Here is an 18,788-nt window from a genome sequence, read left to right as displayed (position 1 = left end):
AATGGAATGTAAGAGAATATTAAAAATTCAATGTTTCTTTCCATTTTACACCATGATTGTATTGACCACTGATGTTGTACAATTATCTACAAATCAAATATAAATGGCAAAAATACGAACCCTTTTATTGTTCAGCATTTTTCTTAACAGGCTCTCTGCCGAAATTTGAGCAGGCTCTCTGTACTTCAAAACAGCCATCATCCTTGTGAATACAAAGCGCATATAATCCATCTTTCTCCACACATTCCTCATTCTACCACTAAACACATGCTGAATAAATGTTCTCTTAGAAGTATTTTTGACTAATTTATTTCATATTTATATGAAAAGTCTATCATATCATTCTCTATTCTACAGTTCCCTGCAGGTCAACTGTTATAAACCTTGCTGAATGTTCCATAAAGTGTTATATAGAATTTTACTGTCTGATGATACCAGCAAGTTATTGTTTCTTAGTATTCTACAGAAAAATCTCACAAGAATAGAGAATTCTCAGTGTAACTAGGATCCACATATATGATTTCCTGGGGGACTTATTAATTGTATAATACAGAAATGTTTTTTATAAAAATAATCTTCTGAATAGATAACACACACACACACACACACACACACACATACACACACACAAACACGCACACCACCTCTTTTACGTTCTTAATCATTGCTTTCAGAATATTGGTCTCTCTACTATTTGACTATCACGACATTTTATCTATGAAATTGTGGCTCCATAATTCTGTGTTATTTAAGTGGATATTAAAGTGAAAATGTAAGGTGAAGAAAGAATTTAATGTGCTTTAATCATAGCACTGAGGAGGCAAAAGCAAGTGGTACTGTGTTCAATGCAAGCCTGGTCTACATTGTATGTTTCAGACTAGTTTAGTGACTATGCATAATGAGAACCTTAAATTTTAGACTGATGTAGAACAATTGACCTTAAAAGTCAACTACCATAGTACAACATTTTTCTTGTCTCATTTGCTTAAGAATAATTCCTATGAAGCAAATCAATTTGTTGACATATTTAGAATCTGTATTGAGTAGTTCTTCATTGAGATACTGTACCATATAATACATTTATTTTATTTCTTATATTTAAAAGAAGCTTTGAATTTTAGTGTATTCTGATGACATACTTTCCCTGTACATTCTCTTATATATCAGCTCACAGTTTTTCTAATTTATGTTTCAATTAATAAAATTATGCGTATTGTGATAGTTCACATATACTTGGCCCAGGGACTATTTGGAGGTATGGCCTTGTTGGAGTAGATGTAGCCTTGTTAAAGGAAGTGTGTTATTGTGCACATGGACTTTAAGACTCTCATCTTAGCTGCCTGGAAGCTAGTCTTCTCCTAGCTCCCTTGAGAACATGATATAGAAGTTTCAGCTCCTCCTGCACCATGCTTCCCCAGATACTATCATTCTTGATGAACTTGATGATAATGGACTGAACCTCTGAACCTCTAACTCTAAGCCAGTCCAAATTAAATGTTGCCTTTTCCTCAGCAGTCTCAATTAACCTGGACCCCCGATATCTCTCAGATACTAGATCACCAAACAGGCAGCACACACCAGCTGAGATGAGGCCATCAACACATATGTAGCAGAGGACTCCTGGGTCTGGGTTCAGTCAGAGAAGATGCACGTAACCCTCAAGAGACTAGAAGCCCCAGAAAGTTTAGAGGTCTGGTGGGATGGATGGGGTGTGGACATGCTTGTGGAGATGGGGTGGCAGAAGGAGGGGTGAGATATGGTACAGTTACAGTGGTGGGGGGGTGGACTGGGAGGGGAATAAAATCTGTAGTGTAAAAATAAATAAATAAATAATAATTTAAAAAAAAAACAAAACAAAAAATAAGAGTTACCTCAAGATACTTTATATTATTTGTGACTATTGAGAAGTTTGTTTTTTCACCAATCTTTCTCAGCACATTTATCATTTGTATAAAAGGAGGCTACTGATTTATTGAGATCATTTTATATCCAGCCACTTTGTTTATCAACTGTAGACACTCTAACTAGAATTTTGGGGGTTGCATATATACACTATCATGTCACCCACAAATAGTGATACCTTCACTTCTTCCTTTTCAAATTGTATCCCCTTGATCTCCTTTTGTTGTCTTACTGCTCTAGCTAGTACTTCTAATACTATCTTGAATAGAAACAGGGGAGTGGGCATCCTTGTCTTGTCTGTGATTTCCATGGGATTGCTTCAAGTATGCTTAGTCTTCTGTATAGTTCAATTTAACTGCAGACAATCATCAGTTAATAATTTCAAGAAAAAGTACACAAAAATGTGGATGCTTCAGTCCTTTTTAGAATAGGGGACAAAATACTCACAGGAGGAAATAAAAAGAAAATGTGTGAAGTAGAGCAAAGACTGAATGGAAGGCCTTCCAGAGACTGCCACAAATGGGGATCCATCCCATATACCCAGTCACTACTGGGGATGCCAAGAAGTGCATGCTGACAGGAGCCTGATATAGCTGTCTCCTGAGAAGCTTTGCCAGAGCCTGACAAATACAGAAGCAGATGCTCACAGCCAACCATTGGATGGAGAAGGGTGTCCCTAATAGAGGGGGTAGAGAAGGAACTGAAGTACTGCAGGGCTTTGCAACCCATAGAAAGAACAATATCAACTAACCAGACACCCCAGAGCTCCCCAGCCCTAAACTGCCAAGTAGAGTATACATGGAGTGAACCATGGCTCCAGCCACATATGTAGATGAAAATGACCTTGTTGAGCATCAATGGGACGAGAGGCCCTTGGTCCTGTGAAGGCTTGATGCACTGTAGGGTAATGCCATGGCAGGGAGGGGGGAGGGTTGGTGGGAAACCACTCTTAAGAAAGTAGGAGGAAGTAGGATGGGATAGGGGGTTCCCCAAGGGCAAACCAGAAAGGGAGATAACATTTAAAATGTATATAAAGAAAATATCCATTTTAAAAAAGAAAATATATCGATTTGAAAAAAAAAAGTGTTGCCTTGATCATACTGTCTGCTATCAGAAGTAAAGTCACATATATTAAAAAAAAACTCAGTTTTTATAATGTTAGCTTCTATTTAATTATTCTCTACATGACTCAGTAAATCCCCAGCAATTAGATTATTCCCAAGAAGTAGTCAATTCTGCCAAATTAGGATTTTTGTTTCTATCTTCCTTAACACTGGAGTTGGTTTTTATAGATTTAAAAAAAAAATATGGTTCACCTAGAGCATAGTCAGCAGAGGTGAGGTAGGCATGGTACCCTGACCTCTATTGTCTTGCCTGCATCTCTCCCTATCATCCCAATGAATCTTCCAGAAATGTCCTGCTTTCCTGAGGAGACCTGCAGGGGATCCAGTTTAAACCCCTCACCCAGCAATCCCTTACCAGTCAGGTCCATCTGGAACTAAGCCAGCCAAGGTGAGTTCTTAGTGATTCCCTGACTTCCATGGTCTGACCCAGGATTCAGGCTGCCATTCCAAGAACACTTTTGGGGCCATAGGAATATCCACTTTAAACCACCATACCTAATCCCCTACCTGCTGGGTCCACCTGGGGCACAACAGCAGAGGTGAGCAGCAAGATGTCCCCAAGGCATCCTGAAGGCATTAAGAGCATTCAGCAAAGCCAGGGACAATCAAATAGCTAAGGGATAGTGAAAGAACACAATCCTCAAGAACCAGGGCAATATGGTAGGACCAGAGCCCAGCTATCCTTCTATAAGTCCTGGATACAGCTGAAACATAGATGATGACCTGTATCCAAACTTATAAAGATAATAGAGGGCTTTTGAAAGAGGGAATAAATAAATCCTTTAAAGAAATGCAGAAAAATACAATCAAACATGTGACAGAAATGAGTAAAACTTCCCAAGAACTGAAAATGTAACTGGGGCTTATCCTGACTCTGTTAGCTGCCTGCAGATTCCCCTAACTAGGCTGTCTTGTCTGACTTCAATGGGAGAGGATGTGCCATTGATGCAGTGACTTAAGGTGACATGGTAAGTTGGTTCTTAGGGAGGGGGACCCCCCCTTTCTCAGAGATGAAGGGCAGGGATAATGAGGGGAGAAGTTATATGAGGGGGGACTGGAAGGAAGGGGCTGTATCAAGATGTAAACTTAATTAATTAATTAAAAATAAAGAGCTGAAAACAGAAATAGAAACAAAGTGAGAAAATCCTGGATATGGAAAACCTAGGGAAAAGAGTAGGAAATCAAGACACAAGCATCTCAAGTATAGAAGATAAGATTACAGAAATTGATACATCAGTTAAAGAAATTGCTAAATCTAAAAAGTTCATGACACAAACCATCCAAGAATTCTGAAACACTATAAAAAAAAAAAACAAACCTAAGAATAATAGGAATAGAAGGAGAAGATTTGCAGCTACTAGGTCCAGAAAATACTTTCAACAAAATCATAGAAGAAAAAATTTCCAACCTAAAGACCGATCTGCCTAAACCTATAAGAAGCTTAGAGAACATTAAATAGATTGAACCAGAAAATATAATCCTCCTGCCAGACAATAATCAAAACACTGAATATACAGGTAAAAGAGAGAATACTAAAAGCTGCCAGGGGAAAAAAGGCCAAGTAACATGTAGTCAGACCTATCATCATTACACCAGACCTTTTTTTTTTTTTTTTTTTAACTTGAGTATTTTTTATTTACATTTCGAGTGTTTTTCCCTTTCCCGGTTTCCGGGCAAACATCCCCCTAATCCCTCCCCCTCCCCTTCTTTATGGGTGTTCCCCTCCCCACCCTCCCCCCATTGCCGCCCTCCCCCCAACAGTCTAGTTCACTGGAGGTTCAGTCTTAGCAGGACCCAGGGCTTCCCCTTCCACTGGTGCTCTTACTAGGATATTCATTGCTACCTATGAGGTCAGAGTCCAGGGTCAGTCCATGTATAGTCTTTAGGTAGTGGCTTAGTCCCTGGAAGCCCTGGTTGCTTGGCATTGTTGTACATATGGGGTCTCGAGCCCCTTCAAGCTCTTCCAGTTCTTTCTCTGATTCCTTCAACGGGGTCCTATTCTCAGTTCAGTGGTTTGTTGCTGGCATTCGCCTCTGTATTTGCTGTATTCTGGCTGTGTCTCTCAGGAGCGATCTACATCCGGCTCCTGTCAGCCTGCACTTCTTTGCTTCATCCATCTTGTCTAATTGGGTGGCTCTATATGTATGGGCCACATGTGGGGCAGGCTCTGAATGGGTGTTCCTTCTGTGTCTGTTTTAATCTTTGCCTCTCTATTCCCTGCCAAGGGTATTCTTGTTCCCCTTTTAAAGAAGGAGTGAAGCATTCACATTTTGATCATCTGTCTTGAGTTTCATTTGTTCTAGGCATCTAGGGTAATCCAAGCATTTGGACTAATAGCCACTTATCAATGAGTGCATACCATGTGTGTTTTTCTGTGATTGGGTTACCTCACTCAGTATGATATTTTCCAGTTCCAACCATTTGCCTATGAATTTCATAAAGTCATTGTTTTTGATAGCTGCGTAATATTCCATTGTGTAAATGTACCACATTTTCTGTATCCATTCCTCTGTTGAAGGGCATCTGGGTTCTTTCCAGCTTCTGGCTATTATAAATAAGGCTGCTATGAACATAGTGCAGCACGTGTCTTTTTTATATGTTGGGGCATCTTTTGGGTATACTTTTCAACAGAGAGTCTAAAAGTCAGAAGGGCCTGGACAGATTCCCTGAAAATTCAAAAAAGACCGCAGATATCAGTGCACACAAATATACCCAGCAAAACTTTCAAACACCATAGATGGAGAAAACAAGATATTTCATGACAAATCTAAATTTAAAGAATCGCTCCTGAGAGACACAGCCAGAATACAGCAAATACAGAGGCGAATGCCAGCAGCAAACCACTGAACTGAGAATAGGACCCCGTTGAAGGAATCAGAGAAAGAACTGGAAGAGCTTGAAGGGGCTCAAGACCCCATAGGTACAACAATGCCAAGCAACCAGAGCTTCCAGGGACTAAGCCACTACCTAAAGACTATACATGGACTGACCCTGGACTCTGACCTCATAGGTAGCAATGAATATCCTAGTAAGAGCACCAGTGGAAGGGGAAGCCCTGGGTCCTGCTAAGACTGAACCCCAGTGAACTAGACTGTTGGGGGAGGGCGGCAATGGGGGAGGTGGGGAGGGGAACACCATAAGGAAGGGGAGGGGGAGGGGATGTTTGCACGGAAACGGGGAAAGGGAATAACCCTCGAAATGTATATAAGAAATATTCAAGTTAATAAAAAAAAAAAAAAGAATATCTACTCACAAATCCCGCTCTGCAGAACATGCTAGAAGAAAATCTCCAACCTATGGAGGCTAACTATACTCAGGAAAGCACAGAAAATAAATAACACATACCCCCACATCAGTGAATGAAAAAAAGAAAAGCACACATCACACACACACACACACACACACACACACACACACACAAGCATCAAAATAAAAGGAGTTAACAATTAACAATTTCTGGTCTAATACTTCTCAGTGGACTCAAACTCCAAATAAAAATGCAAATGTTAATAGAATGGATATGAAAACAAAATCCATTATTCTGTTCTATATAAGAAATGCGCATCAGCAAGAAAGATAGACATTACCTCAGAGTAAAGAGCTAGAAAAGAGGTTTTACAAGAAATGGACACAAGAAGCCACCTGGAGTAGCCATTTTGATATGTAATAGATTTTCACCAAATTTAATCAAATGAGATGAAAAAGAACACTTCATTCTTATTAAAGGAAAAAAAATCTACCAAGATAATGTCTTAGTTCTGGACATCTCTGCATCAAACGCAAGGGCACCTATATTTGTAAATATATATACATATACATATATATGTATATATATATACATATATATGTATATATATATATAATAAGAAATAAAAACCACTACTGAAGCTTAAATTGCACATCAAACCTCAAAGCGGGGAGGGGGAAAGGGGATAATAACATTTGAAATATAAAAACATAAAATATCTAATAAAATTTTAAAAGTGTAATAAGAAATAAAAAAAGAGTGGGAGATTCCAACACTCCACTCACACCAATGAGCAGGTCTTCCAGACAGAAACTAAACAGAAAAATATGAAATAACAGAGTATCTGATTCAAAAAGACCTAACAGAAAGATGATCAATTAGATAGATGATGGATAGATACATACATACATACCATTTCACCCCAAAACAAAAGAATATACTAACTCCTCAGCACCTAAGAGAACTTTCTCCAAAATTAACAGTATAATCAATCACAAAGCAAGCTTCAAGAGATACAGCAAAACTGAAACAATCCCCTGTGTCTTATCAGATCACCATGGTTTACAGATGGAATTCAACAATTGAAACAACAGGAAGCCTATCAACTAGTGGAAACTGAATAACTCTCTACTCAATAATAACTGGGTCAAAGAAGAAATAAAGAAATTAAAGAATCTATGATTCAATGGAAATGAGGGCACCACATACCAAATTTATGGGACATTGTAAAAGCAGAAAGTTCAGAACGCTGTATTCATAAAGAGGTTAGAGAGATCTCATATGAGCAACTTAAAAGAACTCCTGAAATTGCTAGAACAAAAGACAAAAATAAAACCAAGAGGAGTAGATGGCAGGAAAAATCAAATGTAGGGCTAAAATCAGTCATTTAGAAATAAAGAGAATAATACAAAGAACCAGCAAAAACTATGTCTTGTTCTTTGAGAAAATCAATGAGGTAGACAAACTATTAGCAAAATTAAGAGATATTTTCCAAATCAAAAATATCAGAAATAAGAAGAGGGAAATAAGATCAGACAATGGAGAAATTCAAAGTATCATTAGGTCTTACTTCAAAAGCATATACTCCACAAAATTGGAAAATGTAAAGGAAATGGATGGTTTTCTAAATAGCTACCATTTACCAAAGTTATATCAGGATTAGGTAAACTATTTAAATATCCCTATAACCTCTAAGGAAATGGAAACAGTCATTAAAATCTCCCAACTGTAAAAAGCCCTGTGCCAGATGGTTTTAGCAAAGAAATTCTACCGGAATTCAAAGCAGACCTAATGCCAATACTCTTCAATCTTTTCCACAAAATAGAAACAGAAAGAACATTGCTAAACTCATTCTATAAGGCTATAGTCATAATGATACCTAAACCATGTAAAGACTCAACAGAGAAAGAAAATTTCTGACCAATTTTCCCTATGAATTTTGATGAAAATAATCAATAAAATACTCACAAATCAAATCCAAGAAGACATCAAATACATCATCCACCATAATCAACAAGGTTTCATCCCATAGATGAAGAAAAAGTATTAGAAAAACTGGGAATAGTTCTATCTCAAGACCCAGCTACACTACTCTTGGGCTAATACCAAAACGATGTCCCACCAAACCACCAGGACATGTGCTTCACTATTATCAAAGCAGCTTTATTCATAATGGTCAGAAACAGGAAACAACCAAAATGACCTTCAGCTGAAGAAATACAGAAAATGTGGTTCATTTACACAACAGAGTTCTACTCAACTGTTAAAACAGGGACATCATGAAATTTGCAGCCAAATGAATGGAACTAAAAAACATTATTGTGAGTTAGTAACCTAGACCCAGGAGGACATGCATGGTATATCCTCCTAAGTGGATATTAGCCACAGAGGATACTCTGTGTATACTCTGTACAGGATACTCATGCTATACTCCACAATTATGACGAGCTAAACAAGAAGGAAAGCCCAAGTATGGATGTTTGAATCACACGTAGGGGGAATACAATAGTTGTAGAAGGTAGTCAGATGGAGGATCTGTTTGGGAGTAGGGATGGAGAGGAGAATGAGGGAGGGGTTCAGGATTGGATGTAGAGGGAGGCAGGATAGAGGGCCAGATGGCCAGGAGAATGAATGGAGAGCAGGGGTTATTAGGGATCTAGGTATCTCTAGGCCATGCCAGATACCTGGAGTTAGGGAGCCTCCCAGTAGTCTATGGGGATGATTATAGATAAGATTTATAGAAGTAGGTATTTGGAACCTGAAGAGGCCATTTCCTGTAGCCAGCAATATCCCACATGGAAAGATAAGGATACCAGCCAACCCACAAAACTTTCAACTCAAATTTTGTCCTGTCAGCAAGAAATACAGGGACAAAGATGGAGTAAAGATTCATGAATGGCCAACCAACAACCAGACCGAATTGAAACCTATCACAGGGAAAAGCACCAATCCCTGACACTATTAATGATACTCTGTTATGCTTACAGACAGGAGCACAGCATGACTGTCCTCTAAGGGGATCCACCAAGCAGCTGACTGAGGCTGACACAGAGACCCATAAGCAAACATTGGGTAGAGCATGGGGCCTCTTATGGAAGAGTTGGGAGAATGATAGTGAGCCTCAAAGGGGCCCTTCACAGAAGACCAAGGAGTCAACTAATATGGACCCTTGTGGGATCTCAGAGACTGAACCACCAACCAAAGAGTATACATGGACTGAACCTAATTCCTCAGCACATATGTAGTGGATGTGCAGCTCACTCTTTATGTAGCTCCCCAGAAACTGAAGTGTCACTTGTCTGTGGAATCTGTTCCTTTGGCTGCTACCTTGTCTGGTCTCAGTGGGAGAGGATGTGCCTAGCACTACAAAGACTTGATGTGCCAAGGTAGAGAAACACCCTGTGTGAGGGGGATACCAGGAAAGCGGGACAGCAACTGAGACTTAAAGTGAATAAGTAAGTTAATTAGTGAAAAAATTTATGAATGAAATTTATTTAGATGTATTAGCAATTGTGGGCATTGGATTAATATAAAAATGGAAAAGGTTTTCAGGTATAATTAACAAAGCATCTCATCATTTTCCTTCATCCTTTTTCTGTGACTTAAAATTTAAAATGTTGAATTAAAAGATTGTAATGCTTTAATGATTAAAAAAACAGAATACAAATGAATTGTAACAAATCTTAATATTTTTAACTTTTTTCAATATTAATTATTTTCATTTGTTTTAACTTTCAAACAGTGTGTCATAATTTTTTTAATATAGACTTTTATCTGGTACAGAAATATATGCTGAAATATATGAGCATAGAATATTACAAAAGGGGTTCTCATTTAACTCTTCTACTGTGGGGCTGATTTGCAGAGGCAATATCCTCATCTGATTCTGAATCATATTCTAATATGTTCTGGATTTTCCCCCCTCACTTATAAAGACACTCTTGTGGAAAAAAATCATAAGTAATTGATTTGTTAGATCCCTTTACAGCAGTTTAATCGGTTAAGTATATATTGAGTCACTTCCTAATTATAACCCACTCTGTCACACACACACACACACACACACACACACACACACACACACACACACACACAGAAAACCTGAATGAGTCCCTATCTTCAGTTTTCCTAATCTTGTAGCCTGAATGAAAATATTAAGAGTTGATGAGAATTCTCATGAATAATTTAAGATTTACAGCAACATTTCCCAAGAATATACCATTTCTCATGATATTTGAATATTTTCCTTCGACAATCTATAATTCTAAGAGAAACATTTTACTGCTAAATTAGCTCTGAATTATTTGTCCAGAAAATTCAATATGGATTACCATTTTGAAATTTTTTTACTTTTTATTTATTGGATTTTTTTTTGTTTACATTTCAAATGTTATTCCCTTTCATGGTTTCCCAGACATAAGCCCACTAACTCATTCCACTCCCCTTCTTATAGGGGTGTTCCCCTCCACAACTACCCACCCTTCCTGCTCCCCCATCATACCCCAACACTGGGGGGTCTAGCCTTGGCAGGACCAAGGGCATCTTCTTCCATTGGTGCCCAACAGGGCCATCCTCTGCTACATATGTAGCTGGAGTCATGGGTCATTCCATAAGTAGTCTGTGGGTAGTGGTTTAATCCCTGGGAGCACTAACTGGTTGTCATTGTTGTTCTTATCTGTTGCAAGCCCCTTCAGCTATTTCAATCCTTTCTCTAATTCCTCGAACTGGGATCTTGTTTTCAGTTTAATGGTTTGCTGCTAGCATTCGCCTCTGTGTTTGACAAACTCTGGCTGTACCTCTCAGGAGACCGCTATATCAAGCTCCTGTCAGCATATTCTTCTTAGCTTCATCAAATTTATCTAGTTTTGGTGCCTGAGTATATGCGAGCTGTATACCAATGTGGGGCAGGCTCTGAATGGCCGTTCCTTCAGTCTCTGCTCCAAACTTTGATTCCATATACTCTCCTATGAATATTTTTGTTGCCCCCCTTTCAGAAGGAGTGAAGTATCTACACTTTGAATGTCCTTCTTGAATTTCATGTGGTCTGTGGATTATATCTTAAGTAATTCGAGCTTTGGGGCTAATACGCGCTTATCAGAGAGTGTGTGTTTTTCCGATTGGATTAGCTCACTCAGGATATTTTCTGGTTCATCCATTTGCATATGAATTTCATGAAGTCATTGTTTTTATAGCTGTGTAGATGTACCATATTTTCTGTATCTATTCATGTGCTGAAGGGCATCTGAATTCCTTCCAGCTTCTGGGTATTATAAATAAGGCTGCTATGAACATAGTGGATCATGTGTCCTTGTTTTATGTTAGAGCATCTTTTGGATATATGCCCAAGAGAAGTAGAGCTGGCTCCCCAGGTAGTGCAATGTCCAAGTTTCTGAGAAACCTCCAGACTACATTCAAGAGTGGTTGTACCAGTTTGCAATCCCACCAACAATGGAGGAGTGTTCCTCTTTCCCTACATGCTCACAAGCATTTATAGTCAACTGAGGTTTTTATCTTAGTCATTCTAGTTTATGTGAGGTGTAATCTCAAGGTTATTTTGATTTGTATTTCTCTGATGACTAAGGATGCTGAACATTGCTTAGGTACTTCTCAGCTGATAATTCTTTGTTTAGCTCTGTACTCCATTTTATTTTCCATCTTTATAAATTGAGTATTTCTTATTTACATTTTAAATGTTATTCCCTTTCCCGGTTTCCATACTAACATCCCCCTAACCCCTCCCCTTCCCATTCCATATGGGTGTTCCCCTCCCAATCCTCCCTCCAGTAACGCCCTCCCCACAAGAATCCCGTTAACTGGGAGTCCACCCTTGGCAGAACCAAGGGCTTCCCCTTCCACAGGTGCTCTTACTAGGCTCTTCATAGCTACCTATGAGGTAGGAGCCCTGGGTCAGTCCATGTATAGTCTTTGGGTAGTGGCTTAGTCCCTGGAAGCTCTGGTTGGTTGACATTGTTGTTCATATGGGGTCTCAAGCCCCTTCAAGCTCTTTTAGTCCTTTCTAAGATTCCTTCAACGGGAGTCCCGTTCTCAGTTCAGTAGTTTGCTGCTAGCATTCACCTCTGTATTGCCATATTCTGGCTGTGTCTCTCAGGAGAGATCTACATCCGGTTCCTGTCAGCCTGCACTTCTTTGCTTCATCCATCTTATCTAGTTTGGTGGCTGTATATGTATGTGCCAAATGTGGGGCAGGCATTGAATGGGCGTTCCTTCAGCCTCTGTTCGAAACTTTACCTCCCTATCCCCTACTAAGGGTATTCTTGCCCCCTTCCTTTTTTAAAAAGATTTACTGACTTCTTTACTTTCATTTCTGTAACATGAATTTTCATTACTTCTTTAGTTTTCTGTTTAAAGTTTTTTTTTCACCTTTATGGCCTCATGAACTTTTTCACTTTTTTTTCCTCCATCTTTGTTAAATTGGGTATTTCTTATTTACCTTTCAAATGTTATTCCCTTTCCCAGTTTCCAGGTCAACATCCCCCAGCCCCTACCCTTCCCCTTCTATAATGGTTGTTCCCCTTCCCATCCTCCATCCATTACCGCCCTCTCCCCAACAATCCATTTGTGTTTTTCTGTGATTGGGTTACCTCACTAAGCATGATATTTTTGCCTATGAATTGCATAAAGTCATTGTTTTTGATAGCTGAGTAGTATTCCATTGTGTTGATGTACCACATTTTCTGTATCCATTCCTCTGTTGAAGGGCATCTGGGTTCTTTCCAGCTTCTGGCTATTATAAATAAGGCTGCTATGAACATAGTGGAGCATGTGTCTTTGTTATATGTTGGAGCATCTGTTGGGTATATGTTCAGTAGTGGTATACTTGGGTCTTCAGGTAGTGCAATGTCCAATTTTCTGAAGAATCTACAGAATGGTTGTACTAGTCTGCAATTCCACCAACAATGGAGGGGTGTTCCTCTTTCTCCACATCCTCTCCAGAATCTGCTGTCACCTGCGTTTATGATCTCAGCCATTGTCACTGGTGTGAGGTGAAATCTCAGGTTGTTTTGATTTGCATTTCCCTTATGACTAAAGATGTTGAGCATTTCTTTAGGAGCTTCTCAGCCATTCTGTATTCCTCAGCTGTGAATTCGTGCTTTAGCTCTGAACCCCATTTTTAATAGTGTTATTTGCCTCTCTGCAGTCTAACTTCGTGAGTTCTCTGTATATTTTGGATAAAGCCCTCTATCACTTTTACGATTGGTAAAGATCTTTTCCCAATCTGTTGGTTGCCATTTTTTCCTAATAGCAGTGTCCTTTGTCTTACAGAAGCTTTGTAGCTTTATGAGATCCCATTTGACGATTCTTGATCCTAGAGCATAAGTCATTGGTGTTTTGTTCAGGAAATTTTCTCCAGTGCCCATGTGTTTGAGATTCTTCTCCACTTTTTCTCTATTAGTTTGAGTGCATCTGGTTTGATGTGGAGATCCTTGATCCACTTGGACTTAAGCTTTGTACAGGGTGATAAGCATGCACCGATCTGCAATCTTCTACATGTTAACCTCCAGTTGAACCAGCACCATTTGCTGAAAGTGCTATCTTTTTTCCATTGGATCGTTTTTGCTCCTTTGTCAAAATCAAGTGACCATAAGTGTGTGGGTTTATTTCTGGGTCTTCAACTCTATTCCACTTGTCTGTCTGTCTCTGTACCAATATCATACAGTTTTTTTATCACTATTGATCTGTAATACTGCTCGAGTTCAGGGATAGTGATTCCACTGGAAGTCTTTTTATTGTTGAGAATAGTTTTTGCTCTCCTGGGGTTTTTGTTATTCCAGATGAATTTGCAAATTGTTCTGTCTAACTCTATGAAGAATTCGATTGGAATTTTGATGGGGATTGCATTGAATCTGTACATAGCTTTTGATAAAATGGCCATTTTTACTATATTAATCCTTCCAATACATGAGCATGGGAGATCTTTCCATCTTCTGAGATCTTCTTCAGTTTCTTTCTTCAGAAGCTTGGAATTCTCATCATACTGATCTTTCGCTTGCTTGGTTAAATTCACACCAAGTTTTTTTATATTGTTTGGAACTATTATGAAGAGTGTCATTTCACTAATTTCTTTCTCGGCTTGTTTCCCTTTTGTGTAGAGGAAGGCTACTGATTTATTTGAGTTAATTTTATACCCATCCACTTTGCTGTAGGTGTTTATCAGGTTTAGTAGTTCTCTGGTAGAACTTTTTAGGTCATGTAAATATACTATCATATTATCTGCAAATAGTGATTTTTTTCTTTCTTTTTTTTAATTTTGATTTATTTTTATTTTTTTTATTAACTTGAATATTTCTTATATACATTTTTCGAGTGTTATTCCCTTCCCGGTTTCCCCTTCCCCCTCCCCTTCCTTATGGGTGTTCCCCTCCCCACCTCCCCCATTGCCGCCCTCCCCCAAAAGTCTAGTTCACTGGGGGTTCAGTCTTAGCAGGACCCAGGGCTTCCCCTTCCACTGGTGCTCTTACTAGGATATTCATTGCTACCTATGAGGTCAGAGTCCAGGGTAAGTCCATGTATACTCTTTAGGTAGTGGCTTAGTCCCTGGAAGCTCTGGTTGCTTGGCATTGTTGTTCATATGGGGTCTCGAGTCCTTTCAAGCTCTTCCAGTTCTTTCTCTGACTCCTTCAACGGGGGTCCTATTCTCAGTTCAGTGGTTTGTTGCTGGCATTCGCCTCTGTATTTGCTGTGTTCTGGCTGTGTCTCTCAGGAGCGATCTACATCCGGCTCCTGTCAGCCTGCACTTCTTTGCTTCATCCATCTTGTCTAATTGGGTGGCTGTATATGTATGGGCCACATGTGGGGCAGGCTCTGAATGGGTGTTCCTTCAGTCTCTGTTTTAATCTTTGCCTCTCTATTCCCTGCCAAGGGTATTCTTGTTCCCCTTTAAAGAAGGAGTGAAGCATTCACATTTTGATCATCCGTCTTGAGGTTCATGTGTTCTATGCATCTAGGGTAATTCAAGCATTTGGGCTAATAGCCACTGATCAATGAGTGCATACCATGTGTGTTTTTCTGTGATTGGGTTACCTCACTCAGTATGATATTTTTCAGTTCATTCCATTTGCCTTTGAATTTCATAAAGTCATTGTTTTTGATAGCTGAGTAGTAATCCATTGTGTAAATGTACCATATTTTCTATATCCATTCCTCTGTTGAAGGGCATCTGGTCTATTTCCAGCTTCTGGCCATTATAAATAAGACTGCTATGAACATAGTGGAGCACGTGTCTTTTGTATATGTTGGGACATCTTTTGGGTATATGCCCAAGAGAGGTATAGCTGGGTCCTCGGGTAGTTCAATGTTCTTTGTATATTTTGGATATAAGGCCTCTATCTGTTGTAGGATTGGGAAAGATCTTTTCCCAAATTGTTGGTTGCCGTTTTGTCCTAACCACAGTGTCCTTTGCCTTACAGAAGCTTTGCAGTTTTATGAGATCCCATTTGTTGATTCTTGATCTTAGAGCATAGGCCATTGGTATTTTGTTCGGGAAATTTTTTCCAGTGCCCATGTGTTCGAGATGCTTCCCCACTTTTTCTTCTATTAGTTTGAGTGTATCTGGTTTGATGTGGAGGTCCTTGATCCCCTTAGACTTACGCTTTGTACAGGGTAATAAGCATGGATTGATCTGCATTCTTCTACATGTTGACCTCCAGTTGAACCAGCACCATTTGCTGAAAATGCTATCTTTTTTCCATTTGATGGTTTTGGCTCCTTTGGCTCAAGTGATCATAGGTGTGTGGGTTCATTTCTGTCTTCAGTTCTATCCCATTGGTCTATCTGTCTGTCTCTGTACCAATACCATGCAGTTTTTATCACTATTGCTCTGTAATACTGCTTGAGTTCAGGGATAGTGATTCCCCTCAAGTCCTTTTTATTGTTGAGGATAGTTTTTAGCTATCCTGGGTTTTTTGTTATTCCAGATGAATTTGCAAATTGTTCTGTCTAACTCTTTGAAGAATTGGATTGGTATTTTGATGGGGATTGCATTGAATCTGCAGATTGCTTTTGGTAAAATGGCCATTTTTACTATATTAATCCTGCCGATCCATGAGCATGGGAGATCTTTCCATCTTCTGAGGTCTACATTATTTTTTATGGATGTATTGTTGTTTTCCATGGTATCTTCTGCCCCTAAGATTCTCTCTTGTGTTCTCTTGTATTCTGTTTGTGATGCTTGTATCTATGACTCCTGACCTTCCCTAGTTTATCTATCTCCAGGATTGTCTCCCTTTGTGCTTTCTTTATTGTTTCTATTTCCATTTTTAAATCCTGGATTGTTTTGTCCATTTCCTTCACCTGTATGTTTGGGTTTTCGCGTAATTTTTTAAGGGATTCCTTAAGGGATTTTTGTGTTTCCTCTTTAAGAGCTTCTATTTGTCTACTTGTGTTGTCCTGTATTTCTTTAAGAAAGTTACTTATATCCTTTTTTGTTTTGTTTTGTTTTTTTTCCATCTTTATTTGATTGGGTATTTTTTTGTCTTAAATTTTCTTCAGTTCATTTATTTATTTTTTTGTTATCTTAATTAACTTAAGTATTTCTTATTTACATTTCAATTGTTATTCCCTTTCTCGGTTTCCATACCAACATCCCCCTAACCCCTCTCCTTCCCCTTCTATATTGGTGTTCACCTCCCCATCCTCCCCACATTACCGGCCTCCCCCCTACAATCACGTTCACTGGGGGTTCAGTCTTGGTAGGACCAAGGGCTTCCCCTTCCACTGGTGCCCCTACTAGGCTATTCATTGCTACCTATGAGGTTGGAGCCCAGGGTCAGTCCATGTATAGTCTTTAGGTAGTGGCTTGGTCCTTGGAAGCTCTGGTTGCTTGGCACTGTGTAGATGTACCACATTTTCTCTATCCATTCCTCTGTTGAAGGGTATCTGGGCTCCTTCCAGCTTCTGGTTGTTACAAATAAGGCTGCTATGAACATAGTGGAGCAGGTGTCTTTGTTATATGTTGGGGTGTTTTGGGTATATGCCCAAGAGAGGTATAGCTGTGTCCTCAGGTAGTTCAATGTCCAATTTTCTGAGGAACCTCCAGACTGATTTCCAGAATGGTTGTACCAGTCTGCAGTCCCAACTCAGCTGTGAATTCTTTGTTTAGCTCTGAACTCCATTTTTTTTTAAAGTCCTCCATCAGCATCATAAAATGTGATTATAGATCCAAATCTTGCCTCTCTGGTGTGTTTGGATATCCAGTATTTGCTTTGGTGGTAGAACTGGGCTCTGATGATGCCAAGTAGTCTTGGTTTCTGTTGCTTCTGTTCCCGTGCCTATCTCTTGCCATCAGGTTTTCTCTATTGTTGGCTTGTCTTATTGACTCTGAAAGTGGCTTGGCCCTCCTGTAGGCTTGTGTGACAGCACTTCTGTGGACCTATTTACTTTCAGTTAGATCTGGGAACAGAATGCTCTCCTCTCAGGTGTGGCAGTGCTCCTGCTGACTGGATTTCAGCTCTTGGCACAGGCAGAAACAGCAAGGGTCCTGCCCCTGGCTGCTCCTAGGTCCTTGTGCCTAGGGGGCACAGATGGCACTAGGCAATTTCCTCTTGGGTCAAGAATGTGGGCAGAAAGGTTTTTTCAACTTTGGGTTCAGGAGTTTCCACCCTTTTGAGTATTCTGGTTCTCCCCCAAGGGATTTGGGTGCAGGGAGCTATGACTGGTTCAGTTCAGTTCTGGGCGCAGACGTTGACCATTTTTCTTAACTTATTAACTGCTTATGATCACTCTGTATGGACATATTATATGATTCACTTATTTATTATTTATTTATTCAGTTATTTGCAGTCAAAGAATTTTATTTTAAATCAACCATAAGCACACATCACACACTTTACTCAGCAGGTCACTATAGAAATCATGGTAGTATGGGTGAGAATCCTTGTGGTAGTTTGAAAAGGAATGGCTCCAACAGGTTGGTAAATTTGAATGCTTGGTCATCAGGAAGTGGCACTATTAGAAAGTATGTCCTTGTTGGAGTAGGGAGTAGGTATGGCCTTGCTGGAAAAAGTGTGTTACTGAGAGTAGGTGTTGAATTTTAAAATGCTCAATCCAGGCCCAATCTCTCTCTCTCTCTCTCTCTCTCTCTCTCTCTCTCTCTCTCTCTCTCTCTCTCTCTCTCTGTCTCTGTCTCTTTCTCTCTCTCTTCCTATTACCTATGGATTGAGATGTAGAACTCTCAGCTACTCTTAGCACCATGTCTACCTGCAGTTCACTATGGTCCCTGTCATGTCAATAATGAGTAAAATTTCTGAAAGGTAAACTAACCCCATTTAATGTTTTCCTTTATATGAGTTTCTGTACTCATTATATCAATTCACAGCAAGAAATATTCTAAGACACTTATCAATGGGAGATGGGATACACTGTGGCTTCACCTCTAGAGACTCACTTGTTCTTCCCCATGTTTCAAAGGCATTTTCTCCAAATCCAATAACAGCATATATGTGCAAACAAATCAGCCATTGCTGCACCTCAGCAGTGTGGATCTGCTGAGGCTCTAG

Source organism: Rattus rattus, chromosome 1, assembly GCF_011064425.1.
Source record: "Rattus rattus isolate New Zealand chromosome 1, Rrattus_CSIRO_v1, whole genome shotgun sequence".
Lineage (NCBI taxonomy): Eukaryota > Metazoa > Chordata > Mammalia > Rodentia > Muridae > Rattus > Rattus rattus.
This window is presented reverse-complemented; position numbering follows the sequence as displayed.